The following is a 20,736-nucleotide window of genomic DNA, read 5'->3' on the forward strand; positions in this document are numbered from 1 at the left end:
TAAAGCATAGATAATACAAAGGAAACAACAATAAGTACTTTGAATAGCATGCCTTTCTTAATAAATAGGAAAAAACATAATAAATAGGAAACATAATTCATAAATAGGAAAGAAAACTGTTACATTGACAAAATCACAATAAAAATGCAACCACTGAAACTAAAAGCTTTAAGGCACTTGTACTTTATGCATACAGTAATGAAGAGCCATTCACAGATTTTAATTAGTTATGTAATAAGTTAAAATTTTTCCTTTATAGCTATAATTTTCCCAAGTGGTGTTCAGATAACTAGGAGGTGTGCAAATGATCCACTGGAGTCCAGGGGGGAAATGCATTAGTATTTCTATTATATTCATTGTGTCTCACAATTCATTTTCTTCAAAATTTGCACATTCATAACTTCCCCAAATGTCCTTAATATATGAAGAAATATTATAAATGAAGATACATCTTTTAGAGGTACTGCAAAATATTTGATGGAGAGCAATGCATAGTCAAACCATTTTATTACTTTGGCTTTACAGAATCTGAGATGGCAGAGCCCTCAACACTACGGGGTGTCATCTGAGGACACAGAAACAAGGGAGGAAATGGACTAACTAGTGACTCAGCCTCTTTAGCCTGTTCTCAGCAGTGGCTGCTAGCCTCCCCTCAAAATGGGAGAAATCAGCCTTTATATTTGCAAGCATATATTTGTTCTCCCCCCCCCAATACTGTTACTTATACACACACACTCATGGTGATGGGAGACACCCAAATTATCTTATTTTTTTTCAAATTATCTTATTTTGATGCAAGTATCACATGCTTTCTGCCTGTAAACATCCAAGTTAAATGTTTTTTGTTTTTTTTTTTTTTTTTGCCCAGGGTAAGATAACATAGTTCAGGTGTCATAGAAACCAAAAAGTACATTATGTTTCTGTGGTTGACATTAGTTTTCTACGGCAACTGGATAGGGCAAATTCATCCTCAGAGGCAAAATTGTAATCTCTACCTCAGACACTTGGACACTTGAGCCTCCCAATCCAATAAATGAATGACTAAATGTTAGAGGAAACACCAGAAACTTATTCCTGGGATATGCATTGGAGGGAAAATATTTCTATACAATGGTTTAGGGAATCAGATTAAATAAAAAAGTTGACAAGTTCAGCTTTCCTAACAAGCACATATCTGTGTTCCAGCCCTAACTCAGCGTACTTTTACTAGATGTTTATAATATATGCTGGGTCTAAAGGAGATCTCATAGGTGACCCAGTCCTAATCCCACTCGCATTTTCACATGGCACCTAATGATGCAAATTCTCAATAAGAGGGGAAATCTAGGCATATCAGAGACATTTTCATATCCCTAAATTAAGTGCCTCAGGTGTGAATTACTTGGCAGAAGGGATCAGAATACTTCTGTCTACCTGCAACTAAAACCCTCACTCATAAACACACAATCAAGGGTTACTTGGAACTCCAAATACCAAAAGCTGTTTTACAGATGTTCCTGTCAGCACATACCTTTGCCAAAGATCTCTGCCTCTGGGGAATTTGTAGTGCATCTCAGTCATCATAGAAATTAGATTGTCACATAAATCATAAGATTAACTTCTCCATCCTCTGGCACCTTAAATTATCTTTAGAGCCAGAGCCTAAAACCATAATCCTGTCACTCAAAATATCCATATGCTTAGGGGCACTTGGGTGCTTAGTCTGTACAGCAGCCAATTCTTGATTTCAGCTCAGGTCATGATCTCAGGGTCCTGGGATTGAGCCCCGTGTCAGGCTCCCTATTCAGCAGGGAGTCTACTTGAGAATTCTCCATCTCCCTCTGCCCTGCTACTGCTCATGCTCTCTCTCTAAAATAAATGAATTTTTAAAATATCCATATGCTTTAAAGAAAAGAAATATTTACAGGATTTGTCATTATATTAAGTTAGGTCATGACAAAAAACCTGACAAATCAAAGCTGCCACAAAAGGAGGAATAACAAGGATGTCTGGATGGCTCAGTTGCTTAGGCATCTGACATGATTCTGACTCAGGTCATGATCTCAGAATCATGGGGTTGAGCCCCACTTTGGGCTCTGTGCTCAGCACGGAGTCTACTTGAGATTCTCTTCCTCTCCCTCCACCCCTTCCCCTGCTCTTGTATTGTCTGTCTGTCTGTCTCTCTCTCTCAAATAAGTAAATATTTTAAAGGAGGAACAACAATAAACAATGGTATATTCAGAAATTAAATTCTATGTATCTATTATAAAATGAGGGCAATTTATTTATTAATCATGAGAAACACAGAGAGAGAGGCTGAGACACAGGCAGAGGGAGAAGCAGGCTCCACGCAGGGAGCCCAATGTGGGACTCAATCCCGAGACTCCGGGATCACGCCCTGAGCCAAAGGCAGACACTCAACTGCTGAGCCACCCAGGCGTCCCAAAAAATGAGGGCAATTTAAATGTGCTAACATAGAAAAATAAAATCAAGTTACAGTTACTGTTGAAAACAGTATGGAGATTCCTCAAAAAATCAAAAATAGAAATAACATATGATCCAATAGGTCCACTACTGGGTAGTTACCCAAAGAAAATGAAAACATTAATTTGAAAAGATAAATGAACCTATATGTTGATTGCAGCATTATTTACAATAGCCAAAATATGGAGGTAAGCTCAGTGTCTATTAATAGATGAATGGATTAAAATTTGGTATATATATTGGAATGTAATAGTAAGGAATTGAGTGGAATATTACACAACCATAAAAAGGATGAGATCATGCCTTTTGCAACAAACATGGATGGACCTACAGGGCATTACACTAAGTGCAGTAAGTCGTATTGAGAAAAAATACCATATGATTTCACTCATATGTGGAATCAAAAACAAACAAATAAACAAACAAGCAAACAAACAAGCAAACAAAAAGCCAAAGGGGTGGAAGGGAGCAAAATGGGGGAAAGGGAGCGGGAGGTACAGACTTCCACTTAAGGAATGAATGAGTCATGGGAATAAAAGGTACAACATAGATAATATAGTCAATAGTATTGTGGTAGCATTGTATGGTAACATAGACATATGGTAGCCACACTTGCGAGCACAGCATAATTATAGAGAAGGTGAATCCCTATGTTGGACACCTGAAACTAATGTAACATTGTGTGACAATTATACTCAAATAGAAATTTTTTAAAAAATCAAGTTACAGTCTCCACACCTGGATGGCTGAGATGATTAAGCATCTGCCTTTGGCTCAGGTCATGATCCCAGGGTCCTGGGATTGAGCCCTGCGTCCAGCTCCTTGCTCATCAGGGAGTATGCTTCTCCCTCTCCCTTTACCTCTCCCCCTGCCATCAGGCACGCACACACACACACACATACTCTCTCTCTCTCTCTCTCTCTCTCTCTCTCTCTCTCAAATAAATAAATAAAATATTTTAAATTTTTTGAGAAATTGAGTTACAGAAATAAGTTATAAAATGCATGAAGCATTATAAAACACATTGTCAAAGATGCTGTACATTTCTTCTTAAAACATAATTATTGGTAAATGCACAGATAAAAGCATTTAAAGGGTATATACTAAACTATTGAAATAGTTGCATATGAAGGCAGGAGAGTAGCACTATAGGAGGTTTAGTGCAATGAAACTTGATAATTCCTTTAATTTTAAATATTTCACAAGGAAAACCAATTGATGTTTTACGAATGCTACTAAATATTACAGGCATACCTCATTTTATTGTGTTTGGCTCTATTGCATTTTACAGATTCTATATTTTATATAAAGTGAAGATTTGTGGCAACTCTGCATCAAGCAAGTCTATTGATGCCACTTTTCCAAGAGTATTGGCTCACTTTGTGTCTTTGTCACATTTTGGTAATTCTCACAATATTTCAAGCTTATTCATTATTATATTTGTTATGGTGATCTGTGATCAGTGATTATGACTCACTGAAAGCTCAGATGATTAGCATTTTTTAGCAGTATTGTTTAATTAAGGCATGTACAGGCAGCCTGGGTGGCTCAGCGGTTTAGCACCACCTTCAGCCCAGGACCTGATCCTGGAGACCTGGGATCGAGTCCCGCATCAGGCTTCCTGCATGGAGCCTGCTTCTCCCTCTGCCCATGTCTCTGTGTGTGTGTGTGTGTGTGTGTGTGTGTGTGTCTCATGAATAAATAAATAAAATCTTAAAAAGGCATGTACATTTTTTAGACATAATGCTAATGCACACAATACAGTATAGTGTAAACATAACTTTTATAAGCACTGAGAAAACAAAAAATTCATTTGACTTGCTTTATTGTAATATTTGCTTTATTGCAATGATCTGAAACTGAACCTCCAATATCTCCAAGGTATGCCTGTACTCTTTTGTCTTTTTTATAAACAACAGAAATTTACTTCTCACAGTGTTGGAGGCTGGGAAGCCAAGATCATGGCACTAGCAGCTTTAGTGTCTGATAAGAGCCTGCTGCTTCATTGACAGCCATCTTCTCACTGTAACTTCACATGGCAGAAGGGGTATGCCTGTACTTATAAAAGCACTATACAAAGACAGGAAAAAATAAATCTGGCATCTGTGAAAGAAAGAACCAAACAAGTGTAGTGATTTTAATATCAGATAAAATAACATTCAAGGGGAATAGATTTAAATGGACTTACAGGACTATTTTGAAATATAAAAGGAACTACTCATAACAAATTTTTAAGCACCCCCCAAAATATTAATTTTAATTAATATTAAATTAATTTTTAAGCACCCCCAAAATATTAATTTTAATTCTAGCAGAATCTGCTAGAACTACAACAAATTAAAAATCCATGCATATGTAAGAATGTAAAACACCACTCTTAAAAGTGAATTGGTTAATACATACATTTTGGAGAGCCAGAGAGTGGACTGTTTGAGGTTGAACTGTGTCCCCCAAAATGATAACCCATGCTGCCTGCAAGTTTAACTTTACTTAAAAGTAGGGTCTTTGCAGATATAATCAAGTTAAGATGATTAGAGTGGGCCGTAGTCTAATATAACTGGTGTTCTCATAAGAAGAGGAGGAGCACCTGGGTGGCACAGTTAGATAAGCATCCAACTCTTAGTTTCAGCTTGAGTAGTGGTCTCAGGGTCATGAAATTGGGTGCTGCTTTGGGCTCTGTGCTCAGTGTGGAGTCTGCTTGAGTCTCTCTCCCTCTCCCTCCCCCCCCCACTCATGTGCTCTTGCTCTCTCTCCCCCTCTCTCTCTCAAAAATAGATACATAAACCTTTAAAAAAGAGGAGGAAAAAAAAGAGGAGGAGTTAGTTAGAGAACAGAGAAACATTCAGGAAGAATGCCAGGTGACCATGGAGGCAGAAATTAGAGTTGTGCTGCACAAACCAAAGAATGCCTGGTGCTGTCAGAAGCCAGAAAAAGCAAGAAAGGATTTTCCTCTGGAGCCTTGAGAAGGAGCATAGCCCCACTAACACCTTAATTTCAGACTTCTAGCCACTAGAGCTGAGAGACAATAAATTTCTGGTTTTAACCCACTCAGTTTGTGGTTTCAGTGGTTCTGGAAAACTAATACAATGCTCTCTACCAAATTGAGAAAGTTCCTTCTATTTCACTTTTTCTGAGAGTTTTATTTCTCATCATGAAATGTTTTTGTTTCTTTCTTCATTGATTGATAGGATCACATAATCTTCACTTTTTAGCCTGTTAGTATGATGGATTAAAATGGCAAAATTTTAAACATCAAACCAACATTGCATCTCTGGAATAAACCCCATCGTGTATAATTATTTTTCTACATTGCTAAATTATATATGCTAACATTTTATAAAGAATTTTCATCAGTATTCATATTGGATATTGGTATATAGTTTTCTTTTTTGTATGCTGTCATTGGCTTTCCTATTAGTATAATATTAGCTTCATAAAATAAATTGAGAAGTGTTCCCTCCACTTCTATTTTTTGGAAGAGATTGTATATAATTTGTATTAATTCTTTTTTAAACATTTAGCAGAATTCTCCAATGAAATTGTCTTGGCCTGGAGGTTTCTTATTTGGGAGGCTTTTATTTTTTTTTAATATTTATTTACTTACTTATGATAGACATAGAGAGAGAGAGAGGCAGAGAGGCAGAGACACAGGAGGAGGGAGAAGCAGGCTCAATGCCAGGAGCCCGACGTGGGACTCGATTCCGGGATTCCAGGATCGTGCCCTGGGCGAAAGGCAGGGGCCAAACCGCTGAGCCACCCAGGGATCCCCTGGGCGGCTTTTAAAATAGACTTTATTTGTTGTGATGAGCACTGGGTGTTAAATGGAACTGTTGAATCACCATATTGTACACCTGAAACTAATATTACACTGAATGTTAACTAACAGGAATTGAAATAAAAATTGGGAAAAATAAAAAAAATAGTAAAGCTATTTCAATTCCAGTTAGCTAACATACAGTGTAATATTAGTTTCAGATGCACAATATAGTGATTCAATACTTCCATACAGCACCCGGTGCTCATCACAAGTGCACTCCTTCATACTCACCACCTATTTAACCCATTTCCCCCACCCACCTCCATTCCTGTAACCCTCAGTTTGTTCTCTATAGTTAAGAGTCTGTTTCTTGGTTTGCCTCTCTTATTCCCCCCATGTTCATTTGCTTTGTTTTCTAGATTCCACATACGACTGAAATCATATAGTATTTGTCTTTTTTCTGACTGAGTTCACTTAGGATTGTGCTCTCTAGCTCCATGATGCCTGAGTAATATTCCATTGTCTATATTATACCACAACTGCTTTACTTATTTATCAATCCATGGAAATTTGGGCTCTTTCCACAATTTGGCTTTTGTTGATATTGCTGCTATAAACATCTGGGTGTATATTTCCCTTCAAATCAGTATTTTTGTATCATTTGGGTAAATACTAAATAGAGCAACTGCTGGATCATAGGGTAGTTCTATTTTTAACTCTTTGAGGAACCTGCATACTGTTTTCCAGAGTGGTTGCATCAGTTTCTATTCCCACTAACAGTGCAGAGGGTTCTCCTTTCTCCACCTCTTTACCAGCACCTGTTGTTTCTTGTGTTGTTGATTTTAGTCATTCTGACTCACATGGGGTGATATCCCCTTGTAGTTTTGATTTTTATATAATAAATTTTTTATTAGTGTTCAATTTGCGAACATACAGAATAACACCCAGTGCTCATCCTGTCAAGTGCCCCCTTCAGTGCCCGTCACCCATTCATCCCCACCCCCCGCCCTCCTCCCCTTCAACCACCCCTAGTTCGCTTCCCAGAGTAAGGAGTCTTTATGTTCTGTCTCCCTTTCTGATATTTCCCACACACTTCTTCTCCCTTCCCTTATATTCCCTTTCACTATTATTTATATTCCCCAAATGAATGAGAACATATAATGTTTGTCCTTCTCCGACTGACTTATTTCACTCAGCATAATACCCTCCAGTTCCATCCACATTGAAGCAAATGGTGGGTATTTGTCGTTTCTAATGGCTGAGTAATATTCCATTGTATACATAAACCACATCTTCTTTATCCATTCATCTTTCGATGGACACCGAGGCTCCTTCCACAGTTTGGCTATTGTGGACATTGCTGCTAGAAACATCAGGGTGCAGGTGTCCCGGAGTTTCATTGCATCTGTCTTTGGGGTAAATCCCCAACAGTGCAATTGCTAGGTCATAGGGCAAGTCTATTTTTAACTCTTTGAGGAGCCTCCAGTTTTCCAGAGTGGCTGTACCAGTTCACATTCCCACCCACAGTGTAAGAGGGTTCCCTTTTCTCCACATCCTCTCCAACATGTGTGGTTTCCTGCCTTGTTAATTTTCCCCATTCTCACTGGTGTGAGGTGGTATCTCATTGTGGTTTTGATTTGTATTTCCCTGATGGCAAGTGATGCAGAGCATTTTCTCATGTGCATTTTGGCCATGTCTATGTCTTCCTCTGTGAGATTTCTGTTCAAGTCTTTTGCCCATTTCATGATTGGATTGTTTGTTTCTTTGCTGTTGAGTTTAAGAAGTTCTTTATAGATCTTGGAAACTAGCCCTTTATCTGATACGTCATTTGCAAATATCTTCTCCCATTCTGTAGGTTGTCTTTTAGTTTTGTGGACTGTATCCTTTGCTGTGCAAAAGCTTCTTATCTTGATGAAGTCCCAATAGTTCATTTTTGCTTTTGTTTCTTTTGCCTTTGTGGATGTATCTTGCAAGAAGTTACTGTGGCTGAGTTCAAAAGCGGTGTTGCCTGTGTTCTCCTCTAGGATTTTGACGGAATCTTGTCTCACATTTAGATCTTTCATCCATTTTGAGTTTATCTTTCTGTATGGTGCAAGAAGTGGTCTGGTTTCATTCTTCTGCATGTGGCTGTCCAATTTTCCCAGCACCATTTATTGAAGAGACTGTCTTTCTTCCAATGGATAGTCTTTCCTCCTTTATCGAATATTAGTTGACCATAAAGTTCAGGGTCCACTTCTGGGTTCTCTATTCTGTTCCATTGATCTATGTGTCTGTTTTTGTGCCAGTACCACACTGTTGAGGACCAGAGCTTTGTAGTACAACCTGAAATCTGGCATTGTGATGACCCCAGCTTTGGTTTTCTTTTTTAAAATTCCCCTGGCTATTCAGGGTCTTTTCTGATTCCACACAAATCTTAAAATAATCTGTTCTAACTCTCTGAAGAAAGTCCATGGTATTTTGATAGGGATTGCATTAAACGTGTAAATTGCCCTGGGTAACATTGACATTTTCACAATATTAATTCTGCCAATCCATGAGCATGGAATATTTTTAAATCTCTTTGTGTCTTCCTCAATTTCTTTCAGAAGTGTTCTATAGTTTTGAGGGTATAGATCCTTTACCTCTTTGGTTAGGTTTATTCCTAGGTATCTTATGCTTTTGGGTGCAATTGTAAATGGGATTGACTCCTTAATTTCTCTTTCTTCAGTCTCAGTGTCAGTGTATAGAAATGCCATCGATTTCTGGGCATTGATTTTGTATCCTGCACGCTGCCAAATTGCTGTACGAATTCTATCAATCTTGGGGTGGAGTCTTTTGGGTTTTCTATGTAGAGTATCATGTCATCGGCGAAGAGGGAGAGTTTGACTTCTTCTTTGCCAATTTGAATGCCTTTAATGTCTTTTTGTTGTCTGATTGCTGAGGCTAGGACTTCCAGTACTATGTTGAATAGCAGTGGTGAGAGTGGACATCCCTGTCTTGTTCCTGATCTTAGGGGAAAGGCTCCCAGTGCTTCCCCATTGAGAATGATATTTGCTGTGGGCTTTTGGTAGATGGCTTTTAAGATGTTGAGGAATGTTCCCTCTATCCCTACACTCTGAAGAGTTTTGATCAGGAATGGATACTGTATTTTGTCAAATGCTTTCCCTGCATCTAATGAGAGGATCATATGGTTCTTGGTTTTTCTCTTGCTGATATGATGAATCACATTGATTGTTTTACGAGTCAACACTCGTAGAAACCAGCCTTGTGTCCGGGGATAAATCCTACTTGGTCATGGTGAATAATTTTCTTAATGTATTGTTGGATCCTATTGGCTAGTATCTTGTTGAGAATTTTTGCATCCATGTTCATCAGGGATATTGGAACTTTCTCCAGAATAGACCACATACTGGGTCACAAATAGGGTCTGAACCGATACCAAAAGATTGGGATCGTCCCCTGCATATTCTCAGACCATAATGCCTTGAAATTAGAACTAAATCACAACAAGAAGTTTGGAAGGACCTCAAACACGTGGAGGTTAAGGACCATCCTGATGAAAGATGAAAGGGTCAACCAGGAAATTAAGGAAGAATTAAAAAGATTCATGGAAACTAATGAGAATGAAGATACAACCATTCAAAATCTTTGGGATGCAGCAAAAGCAGTCCTAAGGGGGAAATACATCGCAATACAAGCATCCATTCAAAAACTGGAAAGAACTCAAATACAAAAGCTAACCTTACACCTAAAGGAGCTAGAGAAAAAACAGCAAATAGATCCTACACCCAGGAGAAGAAGAGAGTTAATAAAGATTCGAGCAGAACTCAACGAAATCGAGACCAGAAGAACTGTAGAACAGATCAACAAAACCAGGAGTTGGTTCTTTGAAAGAATTAATAAGATAGATAAACCATTAGCCAGCCTTATTAAAAAGAAAAGAGAGAAGACTCAAATTAATAAAATCATGAATGAGAAAGGAGAGATCACTACCAACACCAAGGAAATACAAACGATTTTAAAAACAGCTATACGCCAATAAATTAGGCAATCTAGAAGAAATGGACGCATTCCTGGAAAGCCACAAACTACCAAAACTGGAATAAGAAGAAATAGAAAACCTGAACAGGCCAATAACCAGGGAGGAAATTGAAGCAGTCATCAAAAACCTCCCAAGACACAAGAGTCCAGGGCCAGATGGCTTCCCAGGGGAATTCTATCAAACGTTTAAAGAAGAAACCATACCTATTCTCCTAAAGCTGTTTGGAAAGATAGAAAGAGATGGAGTATTTCCAAATTCGTTCTATGAGGCCAGCATCACCTTAATTCCAAAACCAGACAAAGACCCCACCAAAAAGGAGAATTACAGACCAATATCCCTGTAGTTTTTATTTTTATTTCCCTGCTGATGAGTTATGTTGAGCCCCTTTCCATGTGTCTGTTAGCCATGTATGTCTTTCTTGGAAGAATGTCTCCTATCATTTTTTACTGGATTGTTTTTTGGATGTTCAGTTGTTGTATAAGTTCTTTATATATTTTGGATACTAACCCTTTATCAGAAATGTCATTTGCAAATATCTTCTCCCATTCAATAGATTGCCTTTTAGTTTTGTTGATTGCTTCCTTCACTGTGCAAAAGCTTTTTATCTTGCTGAAGTCTTAATAGTGTGTTTTTCCTTTTGTTTCCTTGCCTCAGGAGATATATCTAGAAAGAAGTCACTACAGCCGATGTAGAGGTTACTGCCTGTGTTCTCCTCTAGGATTTTAATGACTTCAGGTATCGCATTTAGTTTTTTAACCCATTTTAAATTTATTTTTGTGTATGGTGCAAGAAAGTGGTCCATTTTCATTATTTTGCATGTTGCTGCCCAGTTTTCCCAACAGCACTTGTTGAAGAGTTGGCTTTTTTCCATTGAATATTCTTTCCTGTTTTGCCAAAGTTTAGTTGACCCTATAGTTGTGGATCCATTCCTGGGTTTTCTATTATGTTCTATTGATCTATGTGTCTCTTTTTGTGCCTGTACCATACTATCTTGATGACTACAGCTTTATAATATAACTTGAAGTCTGGAATTGTGATGCCTCCAGCTTTGCTTTGCTTTTTCAGGATTGCTTTGTCTATTCAAGGTCTTTCATGGTTCCATACAAATTTTAGGGTTGTTTGTTCTAGCTCTGGGAAAAATGCTGATGGTATTTCGATAGGGATTGCATTAAATGTGTAGATTTCTTTGGATAGTATAGACATTTTAACAATGTTTATTCTTCCAGTCCATGAGCATTGAATGTTTTTTCCATTTATTTGTGTCTTCTTCAATTTCTTTCATGAGTGTTCTGTAGTTCTCAGAGTACAGATCATTTACCTCTTTGATTAGGTTTATCTCTAGGTATCGTATGGTTTTTGGTGCAATTGTAAAAGGGATCAATTCTTTGATTTCTCTTTCTGCTGCTTCATTATTGTATAGAAATGCAAGAGATTTCTGTATGTTGATTTTGTATCCTGTACTTTGCTGAATTTGTATATCAGTTCTAACAATTTTGGTGGAGTCTTTTGGGTTTTCTAAGTAGAGTATCATGTCTTCTGCATATAGTGAAAGCTTGACTTCTTTCTTGCCAATTTGGTTGCCTTTTATTTCTTTTTGTTTTCTGATTGCCAACGCGGGGATTTCTAGTACTAAGATAAATAACAATGGTGAGAGTTGACATCCCTGTCTTATTCCTGACTGTAGAGGTAAAGCTCTCAGTTTTTTCCCTACTGAGAATATCAGCTGTGGATTTTTCATATATGGCCTTTATGATGTTGAGGTATGTTCTAACTGTACTTTGTTGAAGGTTTTTATCGTGAATGGATGTTGTACTTTGTCAAATGTTTTTTCTGCATCTATTGAAAGGATCATATGGTTCTTATCCTTTATATTATTAATGTGGTATATCACATTGGTTGATTTGCAAATATTGAACCACCCTTACAACCCAGGAATAAATCCTACTTGATTGTAGTAAGTGATTCTTTTAAAATGCTGTTGGGTTCAATTTGCTACTACTTGGTGGAGAATTTTTGCCTCCATGTTCATCAGGGATATTGGCCTATGGTGCTCTTTTTTAGTGGCGTCTTTGTCTTGCTTGGAATCAAGGTAATCCTGACCTCATAGAATGAATTTGAAAGTTTTCCTTCCATTTCTATTTTTCTGGAATAATTTGTGAAGAATAGGTATTAATTCTTTTTTAACGATTTGGTAGAATTCACTTGTGAAGACATCTGGACCTGGACTTTTGTTTGTTAGGAGTTTTTGGATTACTGGTTCAATTTCTCTGCTGATTATTGGACTATTTAAATTTTCTATTTCTTCTGGTTTCAGTTTTGGTAGTTTATTTATTTCTAGGAATGTATCCACTTCTTCCAGTTTGCCAAATTTGTTGGCATATAATTTTTCATAATATTCTCTTATAAATGTTAATTTTTCTGTGGCGTTGGTTGTTATTTCTCCTCTTTCATTTGCAGTTTTACTTATTTGGGTCCTTTATTCTTTTTTTAATAAGTCTAACTAGACTTATTAACTAGAGGTTTATCAGGTTTTTGTCCCAAAGAACCAGCTCCTGGCTTCATTGATCTGTTCTACTGTTTTTAGTTTCTATATCATTTATTTCTTCTCCAATCTTTATTATTCCCTTTCTTCTGCTCCTTTAGGCTTCATTTGTTGTTATTTTTCTAGCTCCCTAGTTGTTGTTTTTTTGACTTTTTAAAATTTTTTTTATTGGAGTTCAATTTGCCAACATATAGCATAACAATAGCTCCCTAGTTGTAAGTTTAGGTTGTTTATTTGATTTTTCTTGCTTCCTGAGGTAGGCCTGTATTGCTATATACTTCCCTCTTAGGGATGGTTTTGCTGCATCCTAAAGTTTTTGACCATCGTGTTTTCAAAAATACAGAATGCTTCACAAATTTGCATGTGATCCTTGCACAGGGACTATGCTAGTCTTATCTGTATTGTTCCAATTTCAGTATATGTACTGCCTAAGCAAGCATTCAATAAAAATTTGTTAAAGAAAGAAAGGAAAGTAGACTTTAAGAATGGCTGTACATTTACTTTAAAGTTGTGAAGGGTTGTGCAGAGTTCCCATGTATCCCTTTACATGGTTTCTCTGATCATTAACAGCTTATGTTATTAATGTACATTCTTTGTAATTAATGAACTAATATTAATAATTTTTAAACTAAAGTACACAGCTTATTAAAATTTCCTTGATTTTTACCTGATGTGTTTCTGCTCCAGGACCCCATCCAGGATACTACATCACATTTATTGTTTTGTCTCCTTAGGCTCCTCTTGGCAGTGAAAATTCCTCAGACTTTTCATATTGATGGTGAGCTTGGCAGTTTTAATGCATATTGGTAAAATAATTTTTGGAATACCATTCTATTGGAATTTTTATAATTCTTAAACCATGAATAAACTAGGATTACAGTTTGTTTTTCTTTTTTGAGGGATAAAACATAGATAAATTGCCATTTTAATCACTTTGTATCAACAATAAATACTCTCAACACTGACTTATTACTATTGGTACTGACATTGATCTCTTAGCTTAGGTAGAATTTGTCAGATTTCTCCACTGGGAAGTTGATCTTTTCCCCACCTTCCTTAACATATTGTATTTTGGAAAAGGAATTCACTTCACTCAGCAACCTATGCTTAAGGTGTAGGGATTTATGCTCTACTTCTTTTAGTGCAAAGTATCTATACAAATCATTTAGAATTTTTATGCAAGAAAAATTATGTTCATTGAACGTACTTATTATGACAGTTATTTTGAATTCTTTGTCTGGTAACTCATATATCTCCATTTCTTTAGTATGAGTTTCTGGAGATTTATTCTGTTTCTTTGTATGTCTTGTTATCTTTTGTTGGGACTTGGGCATTTGAAAAAAACATTCACTTCACCCAGTCTTTATAGTCTGGCTTTATATAAGGATGACCTTCACCAATAAGCCCACCTTGACATTCTGGAGACCTCTCAAGCCTTATCTGAGGATGCATCTCTTCTGCGTTTATATGTGTAATCTCATAGTTGAAGAGGTTTCTCTGTTTCTACTAAGAAACTTCCCCTGATGTCTCTTCGTAGTCCTAGAGCTTTGGTAGTGTTGTAGCAAGCTGTAGCACATGAGCTCTACCTAGTGTCTATCTTCAGTACTGTAGATTATTTGGCATTAGACCATGAAGTGATCTTCTTTGCAGCAGCCCTTAGCCTGGTACCAATTTCTGTCAGTGTTTTGACTCATTTAAGAGAATCCCAGTCCCTGATGCAACCTCCTGAAGACCCAGAATGTTGGATATACATTCCACTCTTCTCTTTCCCCTCCCTGGAAAGAAGCCAGGTGTTGGAAGTTTTCTCACTATCACCCTGTGCTATACTAGAGGTGGAAGCTTTGGTAACTACCACCAGTTTTCTGACTATCTTCAATGTGTTTCTTCTTAGACATTTGCTGGCCTGTAGTACAGGAACTTCTTAACTGGTTTTCATGAAAGCAATTGGTCTGTGCAATGATATGTTCATGTCTCCATGGGGTAAGGAGGATCTGGTGCTTTCTATTCCGCCATCTTGGTGACAGTACTCCACTAAAATTCCTTTTAATATAGATTTGGGGATATTTATTGGAATTTCACTGAATTTTATAGATCATTTTGAGGAGAATGTATAACCTCATAAGCTTTTTCTCATCTCATACATCAGGTATTCATGGTTTATTCATAATACTTAAATGGCAATAATTACAACCTTGAAAATTATGAAACTGCCCTCTCATTTCTTAAAGAAATGGAAAAGTTTAGACTTTTCCCTTATATTCTAAATATAAATCTGTGAACAAATTCAAGTAACTATTCCAATTAACAAGTTTTTCACAATAAGAGCTCAGTTTTGCCATTCTTTCATTAAAAACAAACCACTGCAGAGAATATCAATTCTACCAAAGTGAAATTGCCCCACTCCACCCAAGACCTGCCCATAAAAAAAAATATCTCTGGACAAACACAACAGAAAAATCATAGGAAAACTCTGAAAGGAATTAAAATAAGGCAGACTACAAAGGTACCTCTAGATTTGAGGAACAACACCGTAGTAAGTTCCTTGGATTTCCTTGTTGCCTTTCATATATCCCAGACAGGGCACTTCATAAGCCCGGAAAGCCCACCAAAAGGCAGATTTTTTTAAAAACCTCCAAAAATACCTATTCTCCTTAGTGAAAGGACTGCATAGAGTGACATAAAAATAGAAAACCTTTTTGGCAATATCTGCCCTATTCCAGCCAAACACCAATGGTAAAACAGAACCCCTCCCACCATGGTTTTAGTAAGTCAGAGTAGCCCAGTAGGTCCCATCCTGCCCTCGCCTCACAGAAGTAGAAATCAGCACTCAACTTTCCCCACCTGTCTCTGGCAGTATCAGAGGGGCACAGCAGGGAACTAATCTTCCATTCCCCATTTGGCAGAAGCTGGCAGTGTCCCAGCAATGGTAGTATTAGCAGGTTCCAGAAGCCATTTGATTCTCTACCCTACAGAGTATTAGTGAGACTGAACAAAGTGATACAAGTTGAAGCCATTTGGCAGTCCACTGTACCCCAGTAGGAAGCTGAGCCTCCCCCCTTAATCCAGCAGTCTCATCCAGCATCAGCAAGACTACAGAAGGTCATGTAACATGAGGTGGAGCTAGTCAGTATTCTGCCCATCCTCTGCCAAGATCAGTTTGGAACTGTTCCCTCTTTTTTAATTTTTTAGAAGCATTTAAGAAAAATTGGTATTAATTCTCTAACAGTTTGGGAGAACACCAATGAAGCTACCTGATTCTGGATTTGTCTTTGTTTTTGATTACTCAATCAGTCTCCTTGTTCATTGTTGCTTTCTTCAGATTTTCCCTTTATTCATGATTTAGTCCTGGATAGGTTGTATGTTCCTATGATTTTATACATTTCTAAGATATTATCCAATTTGTTGGCATTTAATTGCTCACAATAACCTTTAATGATCCTCTTCATTTCTGTGGCATCAGTTGTTATGTCCTCTTTTGCATTTCTGATCTTATTTACTTGAATCATCTCTTTTTTTGTTAGTCAAACTAAGAGTTTGTCAATTTTGTTTTATCTTTCCAAAAAAACTTAGTTGGTTGATTTTTTCTGTTGTTTTTCTATTTCATTTATTTCTGTTCTGATCTTTTTTTTTAAAGATTTTATTTATTAATTCATGATAGTCACACAGAGAGAGAGAGAGAGGCAGAGACACAGGCAGAGGGAGAAGCAGGCTCCATGCACCGGGAGCCCGACATGGGACTCGATCCCGGGTCTCCAGGATCGCGCCCCGGGCCAAAGGCAGGCGCCAAACCGCTGCGCCACCCAGGGATCCCTCTGTTCTGATCTTTATTATTTACTTTCTCCTGATAACTGTGGGCTTAGTTTGTTCTTTTTTTTTTCTAGTTCCTTGAGGTGTGAAATTGTGTTGCTTATTTGAGAGCTTTTCCCTTTTTTAATGTAGATATTTATTACTATACAATTCCTTTTCGGTGGGGTCTTTGTCTGGTTTTACAATTCCCTCTTAGTATTGCTTTTGCTGCATCCCAGAAATTTGGCTGAGTGAAAAGGCAATTTAAAGAATGTGAGAAAGATGAATGGATAAAAAAGATGTGGTTTATGTATACAATGGAATATTACTCAGCCATTAGAAATGACAAATACCCACCATTTGCTTCAGCGTGGATGGAACTGGAGGGTATTATGCTGAGTGAAATAAATCAGTCGGAGAAGGACAAACATTATATGGTCTCATTCATTTGGGGAATATAAATAATAGTGAAAGGGAATAAAAGGGAAGGGAGAAGAAATGGGTAGGAAATATCAGAAAGGGAGACAGAACATGAAGACTCCTAACTCTGGGAAACGAACTAGGGGTGGTGGAAGGGGAAGAGGGCGGGGGGTGGGGGTGAATGGGTGACAGGCACTGAGGGGGGCACTTGACAGGATGAGCACTGGGTGTTATTCTGTATGTTGGCAAATTGAACACCAATAAAAAATAAACGTATTATTAAAAAAATAAAAAATAAAGAATGTGAGATATTTGCAAACAATATATCTGATAAAAGTTTAATATCCAGAATATATAGGGAGCTCTTACAACTCAATAGGAAAAAATACAGTAGTTTCCCCTTACCTACAGTTTCACTTTCAGTTACCTGTAATCAATTGCTGTCCAGAAGCAGATGATGCACCTTCTAACATATTATCAAAAGACCAACAGTAGCCTAATACTGCATCACAAGGCCTACACCATTCACCTCACTTTATTTTGTCACATAGGCCTTTTATCATTTCACATCATCACAAGAAGATATTTTGAGACAGAGTACATTCCCTTCATGTTTATTACAGTATATTGGTATCATTGTTCTAGTTTATTATTAGTGGCTGGTCTCTTACCTTGCTTAATTTATAAGTTAAACTTTATATAAGTATGTATGTATGTATGTATGGGAAAAACATAGTATATTTGGGTTCAGTACTATCTCAAGTTTCAGGTATCCACTGGGAGTCTTGGAATATATAAGGGAAGATATTGTAACACAATTTAGAAATGGAAAAAGAACTCAAATAGACATCTCTTTAAAGAAGAAATCCAAATGATCAACAGGTATATGAAAAAAGTGCTCATCATCACTAATAATGAGGGAAAAGTAAATCAAAACCACAATTAAATATCATCTTACTCCTGTTAGGATTACTATCTTAAAAAAGAGATAATAAGTGTTGGCAAGGATATAAAGAAACTCTTGTACAATGATGCCAATGCTATATAAAACAGTATGAAGGTTTCTCAAAAAATCAAAAATAGAACTACCATATGGTCCAGAAATCCCACTTCTGTGTATTTATGTGAAAAAAATGAAATCAGGATTTTGAAAAGTTATCTGCACTCACATGTTCATTGCAGTATAATTCACAATAGTCAAGAAGTGGAAACAATATAAATGTCCACTGACAGAAGAATAAATCAAGAAAATGTGGTGTATACATACATAAAATGAAATTATATTTATCCTTAAAAGAAAAGGAAAGAAATCCTACCATTTGGGACAACATGGATGGACCTCGAGGACATTAAGGTGAAATAGCCAATCACAGAGGCACCTGGGTAGTTCAGTCAGTTTAGCATCTGCCTTAGGCTCAGGTCATGATCCCAGGGTCCTGGGATCGAGCCCTGCATCAGGCTTCCTGCTCAATAGAGAGCCTACTTCTCCCTCTGCCTCTGCTACTCCCCCTGCCTGTGCTCTCTTGCGCTTGCTCTCTCTCTCTCACTCTCTCTCTCTCTCAAATAAATAAATAAAATATTGTTTAAAAAGAGAAATATCCAGTCACAGAAGGACAATTCCACTTATATGAAGTATCTGAAATCATCAATTCATAGAAACAGAAAGTAAAATGGTTGTTTTCAGAGTTTGGGGGAAGGAGAAATGGGGTGTTGCTGTACAACAAGTATGAAGTTTTAATTAAGCAAGATGAATTAATTCTACAGATCTGCTGTACAACATTGTACGGACAGTTAACAATACTGTATTGTGTACTTAAGTTCATAAGAGAGTAGATATCATGTTGTGCTCTTAACACAATAAAAAAAAAACCTGGAGAGGAATTCTTTGCTGTCAGTAATTAGTTTAAATGTAAATAGATTAAGCTCTTAAATAAAAGGTTGAAACTAGCCGTTGGGTTTTTAAAGAACATGATCCAATTATATTCAGTTTAGAAGACACACACTATGGATATCTTTAAAATAAAAAGATAGAAAAAATTGGGGGGAAAATAGTAACAAAAGAGAGCTGAGGTGGCTATACTAACATCAGACAAAAACTTTAAAAGATGGTAAAAACAAGAAAAGGATATTACTTATTCATAGAAGTGTCAATCAGAATGATACAGCAATTAGAAACATATGTCACATAAAAACAAAGCCCCAAAATATAGGAAGCAAAAATTGACACAATTGAAGGGAGAAATAGTTAATTCTATAATTATAGTTGGGGGCTTCAATATCCCACTTTCAAAAATGCAAAGAATAACTATATAGAAGATCAAAAAGGAAATAGAGGCCTTGAACAATACAATAAACCAATTAGATTTAATCAACACATGCAGGACACCCCACTCAACAATATCAGAATACACATTCTTCTTGGTGTACATGAAACATTCTCCAGGGTAGACCATATGTTAGTCCACATAACAATAAATCTTAAAAGTGAAATTATATTCAGTATTTTCTTTGACAACAATGGGAGAAAACTAGGGATCAATAACAAAGAAACCTGGGAAATGTGCAAATACATACAAATTTTAAAATACTCAAAAAAATGGGTCAAAGGTAAAAGCACAATTGATATTAGAAAAAACATTAAAATGAATGCAAATGGAAACAAAACATACTAAAATTTATGAGGTATAGTGAAAGCAGTGCTCAGCCGGAAATTTATGGCTATAAATGTCTATATGTAAAAATAAGAAAAATCCCAAATCAATAACCCAACTTGACAGCTTAATGAGATAGAAAATGAAGAGTAAATAAACCCAAAACTAGAAGGAAATAATAAATATTAGAGCAGAGATAAATTCTAGATAATGTAAAAACAATAAAGAGAATCAACAAAACCAATAGTTGGTTCTTTGAAAAGATAAACAAAATTAATAAATCATTATCTAGACTGACCAAGAAAAAAGAGAGGACTTAAGGACTAAAACCAGAAAGTGAAAGTGAGAACATGTTATAGCTGAATTGTGTCATACCAAAATTTATATGTTTTAGTTCTAGCCCCTATTACCTCAGAACGTTGACTGTATTTTGAGACACAGTCTTTTTTTTTAATTTATTTTTATTGGTGTTCAATTTACTAACATACAGAATAACCCCCAGTGCCCGTCACCCATTCACTCCCACCCCCCGCCCTCCTCCCCTTCCACCACCCCTAGTTCGTTTCCCAGAGTTAGCAGTCTTTACGTTCTGTCTCCCTTTCTGATATTTCCCACACATTTCTTCCCCCTTCCCTTATATTCCCTTTCACTATTATTTATATTCCCCAAATGAATGAGAAGATATAATGTTTGTCCTTCTCCGACTGGCTTACTTCACTCAGCATAATACCCTCCAGTTCCATCCACGTTGAAGCAAATGGTGGGTATTTGTCATTTCTAATAGCTGAGTAATATTCCAATGTATACATAAACCACATCTTCTTTATCCATTCATCTTCCGATGGACACCGAGGCTCCTTCCACAGTTTGGCTATCGTGGCCATTGCTGCTATAAACATCGGGGTGCAGGTGTCCCGGCGTTTCATTGCATTTGTATCTTTGGGGTAAATCCCCAACAGTGCAATTGCTGGGTCGTAGGGCAGGTATATTTTTAACTGTTTGAGGAACCTCCACACAGTTTTCCAGAGTGGCTGCACCAGTTCACATTCCCACCAACAGTGTATGAGGGTTCCCTTTTCTCCACATCCTCTCCAAC

The 20,736-nt window shown here is 37.0% G+C and overlaps 1 non-coding gene across 1 annotated transcript; it reads right to left on the reverse strand.

The window, feature by feature from the left end:
- Window positions 1–13,116: 13,116 nt before the first annotated feature.
- LOC119868597 lies at window positions 13,117–13,219 on the reverse strand. Its single transcript, XR_005386589.1, has one exon. It is a non-coding gene; the product is annotated as a U6 spliceosomal RNA (small nuclear RNA).
- Between the last annotated feature and the right edge of the window lie 7,517 nt (window positions 13,220–20,736).

This window comes from Canis lupus, chromosome X (genome assembly GCF_011100685.1).
Source record: "Canis lupus familiaris isolate Mischka breed German Shepherd chromosome X, alternate assembly UU_Cfam_GSD_1.0, whole genome shotgun sequence".
In the NCBI taxonomy this organism is placed as follows: domain Eukaryota; kingdom Metazoa; phylum Chordata; class Mammalia; order Carnivora; family Canidae; genus Canis; species Canis lupus.